Raw genomic sequence first — 11,715 nt, forward strand, 5'->3', positions numbered from 1 at the left:
CTCCTCGTCATCCGACTAGCGGGTAGGGGATGGTGGAGGGCGGGGGGCCTTGTTAAGGAATCTACGACTCAGCAAGTAGCCCTTGAGATTGAGGCGGGTTTTGAGAGTGGTGGTGGAAAGGAAGGGGTGGTTGCACTGTGTGAATTTGCTATTGCTCATATATTCGAGCAGTGCAACATAGAAGGATGGCAAAAGGGTAGCGCGCATCATGAGGCGAGTCATGGTGTTGCTATCTATGGCGTTGGGGTCGAAGTAGAGGGGCGAGAGGTGGCGTTCTTGAGGTGCAGGCTCTTGGTGGACTAGGACCCTAATTAGTCTAAGATAATTACAAGTGGTTATGAATGCGGGGTCAGGACAGGAGGTGAACTCACTAAGAAATCTATCTATAGAACAATACAAATCAGGGAGGGTAAAGAGAAGGGCATCCTTATGGGAGGTGCTATTGGCATTATAGATAATGGGAAAGTCGAACCTGCCATGGACGGACGGATTAAAGTCCACACCTACCCTTCAAGGATACGGCATGAAAGTGGGGTCGTTTCTCTCAGAAGGGAGGGTGTTACAAAATGCCATCCACACATGAAGGTTGACGTCAAAAATGTGTCTTCTCCAGGTGGGTTTGCAATTATAGCCTTCCACCAATCTAGGCACCTGGAGGACTTTATCCTGCCAAAATTCGCGATCCTCAACTCCCCAAGCAGTTGGATTGGCCTCTCGCTCCGCTAGCCACTTGTCCTTCAACCTTGCACCCATAGCGATTACGTCATTTACCAGTTGAATGGGCATTACTCTGTTTAATGTAGCAGGAAACTCAAAGCTCAAGTCGAAGGAATCGCGGGCACATTCCTACCGTTCCCAGATAATCAACTCTGCATGGAATTCAGCGGGGAGATTCTCAGGGCGCGGTAGGAGAGGGGCAGGTTGCCTTGGAACAGGTCTAACGTTCAGCTTTTTCCTTGCCTTCCCTACCATTTCTCTCCTGCAGTTAGCCTGGGCTACTTTTCTCTCAGCAAATGTGTCAAGGGGTTGCAATTCGTCTTATTGTGGAGGAGGGGGTGGTGGGACGTAGTTCTCCTCCTGAGATCCCAAATCAAACTCTGGTTCACCCCCTTCTGCTTGCACATCTTCTTGCGCCTTCGCCTCTGTGAAGCCGAGTTCGTCTATTTCCTGCACCGTCAGGCCTACCTGTGTAAGATATCTTCTTTGCTCCTCCAGGCTCTGCGGCGAGCCTCCTAGCTACAATGGCACATGCAGGCCTGCTGTTAGGGCTCTGCGTGCAATGGCTAGCTTCTTCTACAGCTGATCATTGGCCTTGTTTCCTTCCGCTTTGATGGAGTGGAGCAGCGTGTTGAGAAAGGTGTGCTGTTGGGCTATCATGGAGAGCTGGGTCGCCTCTACTTGATTCTTAGCCAACACCCTATCTCCTTCCGCTTTGGCCAGCTGGCGTGCCAAGTCTCGTATTCTCCTCTCATTGTGGTCAGCCCATTCTTTTGCTCTTTTTTCCATATCTTCCAGGCTCTCCCCCTGATGGAGGGTCATAGCCATGAGTTGTTACTATTGGTCCTTGAGCTCGCGGTGTAGGCGGGACTGTTCCTAGCATTCATCGGGGTGATCTGTGCGTTGGGCTGGTCCAGCTTCACCTGCATCCTTCGCACCTGCTCTCCTCTTAGCTGGTCCGGCTCTGCAGCCTCCTGTCTGATCTTCTCCAGCTGGTTTTGTGCTTCCAGGTTGACTGCCGAGAGCTGGTCGTTCTTACGCCGTAGGTGAGCATTGGTCTCCCTTTCTCCGTTGAGGCGTTCCATTAAGATTTTTCTTCTTCCTTCCCAAGCAGCGTCACGTTCCTTCAGGGCTTTTGATTCTTCTGCATCCTTATTGCTAGCTTCTTCCTTTAGCACAGCGATCTCCCTTTGGCATTCTGCTATCTGCTTTGTTTTCTCCAGCTGGAGAGCGGCTCGTGATTCTCATTCTGTTGCGAGCTCCTCCATGGCTGTTCTCTTTTCTTCCTTGGCCCTTTCTAGCTGCGAGAGCAGCTCCTTAACATATTCGTCGTATTGACCTGTTGGAGGTGGGGGATGGGACATGGTGGCAGTGGTGACAATGACTTTCATTTTTTGCCTTTTTAGCTCCGGCCTTGGCTCCATATCAGCCGTGGCTGCCCTCTTGACTCCTGACGTTGGGGTGGCCACGCCCACTTCTCTTGCCAACTCCCTTTCCACCAGGAATTGCAGCCAAGTGACCATGTTTCTCTCATCGACTTTTGGGGTGGAGCCTTGGGTGGTAGTGGTAGTGGGTGTTGTCATGACGAGAGTGGCTGGCGTGGGAGGTACGAAGAGGGGGAGAGTTGGCATCATCGGTTCTTTGCCCTTTCCTTCTGCTGGGGGCGAGGGTGAGATTTCCGGCACACTGGTACTGGAACCAGATGCCTCTGTTCGGTGTGGGCTATCTATCCCTTCCTCGTCTCTTTTATGCTGCTCCTCAATGGAGTGATGAGTGGCCAGCGCTAGTCCTTCCTCTTCCTTCCTTCTCAGTTCCTCTTCAATCTTCTTTTTTCTCTCCTCCTCATCCCTGACCGACTCCCTTTGAGCCCTCTCCAGATCTTCCTTCTCTTTCTTCTTACGCTCCTCTTCCCTCTTTCCATGTAGGGCTTTCGTTCTTTGTTCTGCGCGCCTCTGTGGGCTGCCCTGGGACTCTCCCTCTTCGTCTTCGTTAGTCTCCGTTTCATCTGAAGACCTACGCTGCTCTTCTGTGTGAGGTGGAGATTATGACGGTGACTCGTCACTTCCTTCTTCGCCTCCCTTCTTGTCTTCTTCTTCCCATCCTTGCCCTTGTGCTTCTTGGATTATGGCAGTAAGGACGCCTCCAAATCCTATGGTTGCGGCTTTGGAGGATGAGGCCTTGCATGTTGATCGGGACGATGGGGATTCTCCTCCAGCGACTCTTCCTCTTGTTGCTAGTTCCTTAGCCGAAGCCTCTATGGTTCTCCTCACAAACCCATTCAGGTTTACCTCGTCCAATGATTGTGCCGCAATGCTGTCGAGCAAAGGCACGTTGATCCAGCTCATTATGCTATTGTGCCTCTGGCTCGAGAACAACGTGTGCACCATTTTTGCTTGCAGCTGGATTTCTGGGTTTGGGATGTCTGCCAAGCTAATCCCATCGTTAGTATGGACCTTCACCTTGTCCATTCCCAACATGGCATAGACATCCCTCTTCGGCTTTCTTTCCACCTTATTCGGCAGCCCCAGTGCCCTTTCCACCAACTCCGGGGTCAGCTCGATCTGTACTTGCTTGGTGGATTCATTCTCGCGCACCATGATGGTGCCTCTGTTTTTGTTAAAGGTGCACAAAAAGTCGGCGCACTGGGTGTAGTCCACCCTCTGGCCCACTGCGTCTAGGTACTTCTACAGATGGCACTGGTCTATGATCTGGCGCACTGTCGGCTCTTCGATGGCCACGTCTTCAAGGTTGAAGATGTGACGGAACTTCAACTGGTTGAAGGCCTCATCTCCACCGTGAGGCCGTACTTTGCTTGCTCCTCCTCCGAGAAGGGGAGCTTGCCCGCTTTGTCTTGGCTTGCCATGATCGGTGCCTGCAACCGTCTTTTCCACTATTAGTGCTTTTTGACAAATAGCTTGCTGAAAGAAGAAAAGCGTTGCAGATTTTATTGAGTATAGCCTTAACTTTTCTTTTCAGACTTTTACCATTACATCTTACCATTGCATTTCAAATTTTATTGACATTTCATACTTGGTTTGCTTTTACAATTCCACCTTACCCCCTCCCTCGTTGGAACGAGAAGAATCCGTCCCAGGATTGGAGGTTGAGAGGACAAGGGCGTTCAACATAAAGGGCATCAGTCTATTTTCGCAGGAGCCACGCATAGAAGTTGGGGTTGTACTCTAGCTGAGCTTCCCAGTCTAATTCGAATGGGCGGATACCCACGTGCGTGATGTATGTCAGAACATCGGTTAGGAGACCGCCAAAATCTACCCGACTTGCAATGTGGAGCTCTTCCTCTGTTAAGAGGCGGTCAAGGTAGGGATGCCCCTTGAGGTGCTCTTCCATGGGTCGGCCACGAAGTGTGGTTGCCGCGACGTAGGTGGGGTTGTACTCTACTGTTTTGATTGCGCAGCACTGCTTAGCGTTGGTCATTATGCAGCACCCCTCAACTTCCCATTGCAGCCTAAGAGTGTACCAATGCTTCAAAAACGTGGAGTCCGTATCAGGGAGCTTGGATAACTTGGTGATTTCCTGATTAGTGATAGTAGAAGTGGTTTGCTGATCGTAGGATGTGATGAGACGTTGTTTAATGGCTTGCTCTTTGGAGATCTCGCTATTGAGCAATTCAGCAGCAGCAGCACGAGAAGCTTTTGCAAATGCAAATTCAAATGTCTCCCAAGAGCAAGGCATATTGCGCACTTCCGTTGCAAAGGGTTCTTCTAATAGACCTAAGTCCAAGCGGTCATAGTAGCTGAGGGCCAGCGACATGAAGGTGGCATCAAGTCGTTTAATGCATTCCACCATGTCATCCCCGGTGTCCTCAGCAAGGTCAGCAGCTAGTGCTAGAAAGGATTTTCGTTCATAGGAGGGCGTAAGGCCGACGGGTGGCCGAGGTTTGTTAGAACTAGAGGCCTTGACAACACATAGTTGTGGTTGGGAGTTTCCTTGAGCCTGCCGTTGGGCTATTTGGAATATGGGTGGATTAGGGTCAGCCACAACAGATGGACTGCTAGAGTCAGCTTTGCTTTGGGGAGTCAGATTAACTTGGTCGGATGATGCCTCCTGTGACGGTGGCTATTGCTTGGGCCGATAGGTTTGTGCGACTCTCTTAGGCCGAAGCGTAGATGAGTCGGATGGCTGGGGCTCTAGAAAGCAATGCGGCTTATGGTTTTGAGGTGTTATGGGACGTGAGCTGATCAAGCTTGAGGGTGGCGTATGAATAGTGCCTTTGGCCGTGGGGACCTTAGGGATCCACAGCCAGGTATTTCCCTCATAGTAGCCTTGTGCATGCAAGAGGGCTTTAGGGACCCATATCTGCTTGATCACACGGCGCTTCCTGTGATTTCATCTTGGTTTCCTAGGTTTAGAGTTCTAGGTCTTATGAGGATAGGAGCGTCGATTCCTAGGTGGTTGTTGCAATGGTTTAGGCACCCACTAGAAGCGAGGCTGTTGGGCCTTAGCTTTGGCTGCTGCAGGTTGAGGTTTATGGCAATCGGGGAGTGGCAGCCGCGCACTACCCCCTGTTGAGATATCGAGCTCCACTCGTGATATGCCAGGGTGACCGTTGTGCATTTATGTCACCGACTCGTTAGCTGTAGATGTGGTTGGTACACCGCCCATGAATAATAGCTAGATGACAGCTATCCTTATCTACTCTAGTTTGTGGCTCAGCTAGTATGCCACCTTAGTTAGTTGACTTTGGTTTTGACACCCATATATAGGGTTCTTCTATTTCTATGTACTAGAGTTCTTTTTGGCTTACACAACTAAGAAGAGGAAAATTGTTTTCAGCCTCCATCTTTGTGTGTATTCCCCCATTGTGCAAGCAAGAAAGCTACAAGTGAGACTCCTTCCTTCTCTCCCACAATCTTGACATGGTATCAGAGCCTTGTTTGTGGTAAGGAGCTCAAGAAAGCAAGCCAAGTTCGCAATGTTCTTGTAAGAGGACCAGTGTTGCTGTCATTTTTCTGTTTTGGGAGCAAGTATCTGTAGGTAGCACAGCCGAAAAGTGCAGGAGTGCATTGTCTCAAATTGAGACGCCCTTCGCGGTGTGGCAAGAGGGCAGTATATGCTACGGGTAAGCGCTTTAGCCCTTGATATCCCTGTTTCTTTTATTTGAGGCCATTTCGAGGCCTGTTTTGGAGGTGGAAGTTTTCTACACGCACTCAGGAAAAGGCCTTGTTTTATGCTGTGCGACCACTGTTCTACAGGTCGGTGGAAAGTTACTGCAGAAATTGCATCGTATGCCTGTGCGCAGAGACATTGGGAGTTACAAAATCATCCTTGTTGCTTGTTGATGCAAGTTCGTCACTAGGAAGTGACTGTGTGGTCAAGTACCACTTTCGTCAGTTTTGCAGATTTGCCCTTGTGAGGCTGAAGCTGTGTTTTTTGCAGTGACAGAATTTTTTGCACTTTTCTATAATGGTGTCTGATTCTCTTTCACAGATTGTCACTAAAAAGCTTGACAAGAACAACTTCCAAGCATGGAAGTTTAGAATGACGAATTTCCTTATGGGAAAAGGATATTGGAAATTTGTTGCAGGAAATGAAGAAGAACCAGTTCTTCCTGATGTTCCCAATCAACACCAAATGCAGGCATTTAAAGCATGGCATGAGAGAGCCAGAAAAGTTATGTACTGGCTGTCTATCAGTATTTCAGACTCTATGATTGTGCATATTCAGGATGCAAGTACGCCAAAGGAGGCATGGGATACTCTTTCAAAAATGTATAGCACAAATACGCAAGCCAGGAAAATGCAGCTCAAGCAAGAGTTGCACAATGTGCAAAGAGAAAGTATGAGCATCAATGACTACCACATGAAGGTGAAGAAGATCGCAGATGCACTTGCTTCCATTGGGTCGCCAGTGGAAGATGATGATTTAGTTTCCGTGACCTTGAATGGTCTAGGAAAGGATTATGCACAGTTCCGAACATCCATTTCTGTCCGTGAAAGATTTCCTAATTTTGAGGAGTTGATTGCTCTTCTAATTTCTGAGGAGTAAAGAAATGGTGGTGCATCTTCTTCAGGAGGAACTTCAAAAGAAGCTATCTTCTACTCAAATGCTGGAAGAGGTAGAGGCAGAGGTAGAGGAGGCCGATCTGGAAGCCGTGGTAGAAATCAGAATATGCAGCAAACTCAAGAAAACCAGTCCTATGGAGGAGGACGTGGTAACTCTAGAGGCAGGGGGAGCCAAAGAGGTCGTGGTGGATGGCAAAGAGGCCAAAATGCAAATAGCAATGTTGAATGCTACTATTGTGGTAAAATGGGTCATATGGCTAAAGACTGCTATAAAAAGAAAAATGACATCATGAATGGAAAATTGCAACAAGGGAATTATGCATCTTCTAGTAGACAGGGTGATGACAGAAATGAGCATTTGTTTATGGTGCAGCACATGACCAATTCTGTGACAAGTGCAGAAGAAAGTAACGATGTGTGGTATGTTGACTCAAGTGCATCAAACCACATGACAGGTCATACAGAATGGATGCAGGATGCAAGGAAAATGGAAAACCTAAGATTTATAAAGACTGGTGATGATACTGCACATCCTATTGTGCAGATTGGAAATATTCATTTGTCTATGCAAGATGGGAAAAAGAAATACCTGTCGGATGTATTTCATGTCCCGAATATCACCAAGAACCTGGTTTCTGTTGGTCAAATGGTTGAGCAAGGCTTGCATGTCAGATTTAATTCCCATGGATGCTTTGTTGAGGATATGAAAAATAAAGGTCGCTTGATAGCAAAAGAAAAGAAGAAGGGCAGAATGTTTACATTGGATGCAGACATGCCTAAATTGAGTGCAGCAATGTTTGCACATGGGACCGGTGTAGTTGCAGATATTGATATCTGGCATAAACGTATTGGTCATGTTAATGTACAGTGACTTAAATCAATGCAGGCCCAAAATATTGTTGCAGGATTGCCAAAATTCAAGGTTGCAGAAATGCATAAGGTATGTGAAGCCTGTCAGTTTGGAAAACAGGCAAGGAAACCATTTCCTAGACATGTTCAAGAGAGTAAGAAGCCATTGGAATTAATCCATTCTGATGTGTGGACTACTAAAGCTGCATCTCTTGGAGGCTATCATTATTTTGTCACTTTTATTGATGACTATAGCAGAAAAGTTTGGGTGTATTTTATGAAAAAGAAAAGTGAAGTTTTTGGGCATTTCAAAACTCTTAAAGCTATGGTTGAAAAAGAAACAAGCCTGCAAGTAAAATGCCTAAGGTCAGATGGAGGGGGAGAGTATCTCTCAAATGAGTTTGCAAGGTTCCTACAGGAGCATGGCATAAACCAGCAATATTCATGCAATCATACCCCATAACAAAATGGAATTGCAGAAAGGAAAAACAGGCATATTGGAGAGGTATCTCGTGCCATGCTCAACGAAAAAGACTTGCCAGATTTTTACTAGGCTAAAGCAATTGCTACAGCAGTCTACATAATGAACAGGACTCCCACTGCAGCAATACATAGGATGACTCCAGAGGAGAGGTATACTGGTAGGAAACCAGATATTTCTCATTTGAAAATTTTTTGTTGCATTGCCTATGTTCATGTGCCAGATGAGTTGAGATCCAAGTTGGATCCAAAAGCTGAGAAGTGCATCTTTATTGGTTATTCTCTGTAGCAAAAAGGGTATAGATGCTATAACCCTTCTACTCGTAAGTTTACAGTGAGCAAAGATGTTATTTTTGATGAGATTAGTAGCTGAAATAAACCAGTAAATGTGATTGATAATGTAGATGCACAAAATGGTAATGCTGCACAGAATTCACAGCAGCAATCACAAGATCTTAGTGGACCTGGAGCGTCCTCTAGCAGTGGTTCACATTCTTCGCCATGGACAGGCAGATTGAGATCAAGAGAATCTTCTCAAAGCAATGCAGATATTGGTATGCAGGTATCACAAAAAGGAAAAGATAAGGTAGATCAGCCCATGTTTGATGTGAATGCAGGTCACTCTTATGTGGATGGTGAATCCAGTGGCTCAGAATAGAGCATTAATGATGAGTTGGGTATTCCTTCTATTGTTACACCTAGAGTAAGGAAGACCAGGGATGTTTTGAGAGCACCTGGGAGTGAATCTACTTTGCGCAGGTCTACCAGAGCTAGGTATCCTGTGGATAGGCTGAAATATGATGGATTTGCAGCCATTCACTATGCATATATGGTCAAAGTGATACAGGAACCAGAACCCACTTCTTTTGAGCAAGCCTTGGAAAAAGAAAAATGGGAGAAAGCTATGGATGAAGAAATGGATACCTTGGAAGCAAATGCTACATGAAAATTAGTACCTTTGCCTAAAGATAAGAATGCAATTGGTTGTAAGTGGGTTTATAAGGTGAAACACAATGCAGATGGTTCTGTGAATAGATACAAGGCAAGATTAGTAGTCAAGGGGTATGCACAAACATATGGCATTGATTATGAAGAAACATTCAGTCTGATTGCAAGGATGGCAACCGTAAGAGCAGTCATTGCTATGGCTGCATCAAAGGGATGGTCTTTACATCAGATGGGTGTAAAGAATGCCTTCTTGCATAGTGATTTGCAAGAAGAGGTCTATATGGAGCAGCCACCAGGTTATATGCATGTTGTTCATCCTGAGTTTGTTTGCAGGTTGAAGAAAGCCTTGTATGGATTGAAGCAAGCACCTAGAGCATGGTCTGACAAGATAGGACAGTATCTTGTCACTATTGGCTTTCAGATATCAAGGCAGATTTCTCACTTTATGTGAGAAAAACAGAGAAAGGTATTATGCTGCTTGTCATTTATGTTGATGATTTGATTATCACAGGTGATAGTGATGAAGATATCCTTCATGTGAAAATGCTATTGAAGCAGAAGTTTGAGATGAAGGATTTGGGAGAGCTACGTTATTTCTTGGGCATTGAGGTGATTAGATCACCAAGTGGGATATGGCTCTTGCAGAGGCAGTATGGATTGGACATGCTGTCCAAATATGGGATGACAGGTTGTAAGCCTATTTCGGTTCCTTTGGAGCAGAATGTGAAGCTGAGTGCAGATGCAGGTGAGCTTCTGGAAGACCCTACTATGTACAGACGCATAGTAGGAAGTTTGATTTATATGACTATTACCAGGCCAGATTTGAGCTATGCTGTTGGATTGGTAAGTCAGTTTATGCAGGCTCCAAGGAAACCGCATTTGGATGCGGCTAGATGCATACTTAGATGTGTGAAGTCCACATTGCAGTATGGACTACTTTATGAGACTGGGGTTCAGATACAGTTGCATGGATACACTGATGCTGATTGGGCTGGTAGTACTTCTGATAGACGATCTACCAATGGATATGTGTTCTCTTTTGGAAGTGCTACAGTCACTTGGAGTAGCAAGAAACAGCCTACAATTGCCTTGTCGAGCACAGAGGCTGAGTACAGGGGTGCAGCAATGGCTGCATGTGAGGTAGCTTGGTTGCATAAGCTACTTTATGATATGCATCAGCCTACAGATGGGCCAGTTGTCATTTATTGTGACAACATGAGTAGTATACACTTGGCAAATAACCCAGTCTATCATGCTAGAACAAAGCACATTGAGGTGCTATCACTATGTGCGGGAGAGGGTTTTACTAGGTCTTATTGATCTAGTTTATGTCAGCACAGAGGATCACGTAGCTGACATATTTACGAAGGCATTGGGCGCAGAGAAGTTGCACAAGTTCAGAGACCTGCTTGGTGTGCAGGAATTGGGATTGAGCTCGAGGAGGAGTGTTGAGATATCGAGCTCCACTCGTGATATGCCAGGGTGACCGCTGTGCATTTATGTCACCGACTTGTTAGCTATAGATGCGGTTGGTACACCGCCCATGAATAATAGCTAGATGACAGCTATCCTTATCTACTCTAGTTCGTGGCTCAGTTAGTATGCCACATTAGTTAGTTGAGTTTGGTTTTGAGACCCCTATATAGGGTTCTTCTATTTCTATGTACTAGAGTTCTTTTTGGCTTACACAACTAAGAAGAGGAAAACTTTTTTCAGCCTCCACCTTTGTGTGTATTCCCCCATTGTGCAAGCAAGAAAGCTACAAGTGAGACTCCTTCCTTCTCTCCCATAATCTTGACACCCCCTCCTTAGTCTTGCCTATGGATGTTTCTACCGGTGGCTTTGCGGATGGTGATGGTATCGCGCAGCCCTTGCTGAAAGCTGTGACAATGCGCACGTTGCCTATTGCTAGGTGGATGCGCTGTGACTCATAACCAACAGTGTAGTGAGTCTGCTTTTTGAAGGTTCGCCCTAGCAGTGACTCCGTGCCTGCGTCTATAGCACTTGGCAATACGTAAAAAAGCATTGGAACAATCTCAGACTCGATAGAAACGGTGACTCTGCACTTGTCGAGAAGTGCGTATGATTGAGCCCCATATGGGTTTAATTTGGCAGTTGTGGGTTGAAGTAGTGGTTTGCCAAGTTGGATCCAATGATTGTGGGTTAAGACATTGAAGTCTGCTCCCTCGTTGATCAAGGCATTGAAAGCGCATGTTTGCTTGGCAGTGACCGTGACATGGAGGTGAACGAGTTCTACAGCTTCCTCACCCTCTTCGTTGATTTCGGTGATTGTAGCTACTCATACTTTGACCAACGGTTCTAACAATGGTGGCTCATGCCAAGGATGCGTGGGAGGGTAGTACTTCTTGATACGACTGCCATTGAAGAAGCCTATTCCCTCACCGTCTAGTGTCTCAAGCTCGACATTGCTGGTTTGGCTGATCGCACGAACCTTGAAGGGTCCGAGACCTCTAAATTTTATTTTTGCTTATGCCCCTTAATTGAGTAAAGAAGCACTAAGTCACCCTGTTCAAACTCGCGCTACTTGACATGCTTGTTAAACCAGCTCTTGCGTCGGGCTTTCTCACAGATAAGCACGTGGGTGGCTAGAAGACGATTCTCTGATAGGCGTTCAAGCTCGACCAGGCATTGCGTCCATGCTTCTTTCCCTTCCCATCGTTCTTGAAGTGCTATTCTC

This window comes from Lygodium microphyllum, chromosome 22 (genome assembly GCF_053477565.2).
Source record: "Lygodium microphyllum isolate KBCC chromosome 22, Lygodium_microphyllum_v1.1.10, whole genome shotgun sequence".
NCBI classification, from domain to species: Eukaryota; Viridiplantae; Streptophyta; class Polypodiopsida; order Schizaeales; family Lygodiaceae; genus Lygodium; species Lygodium microphyllum.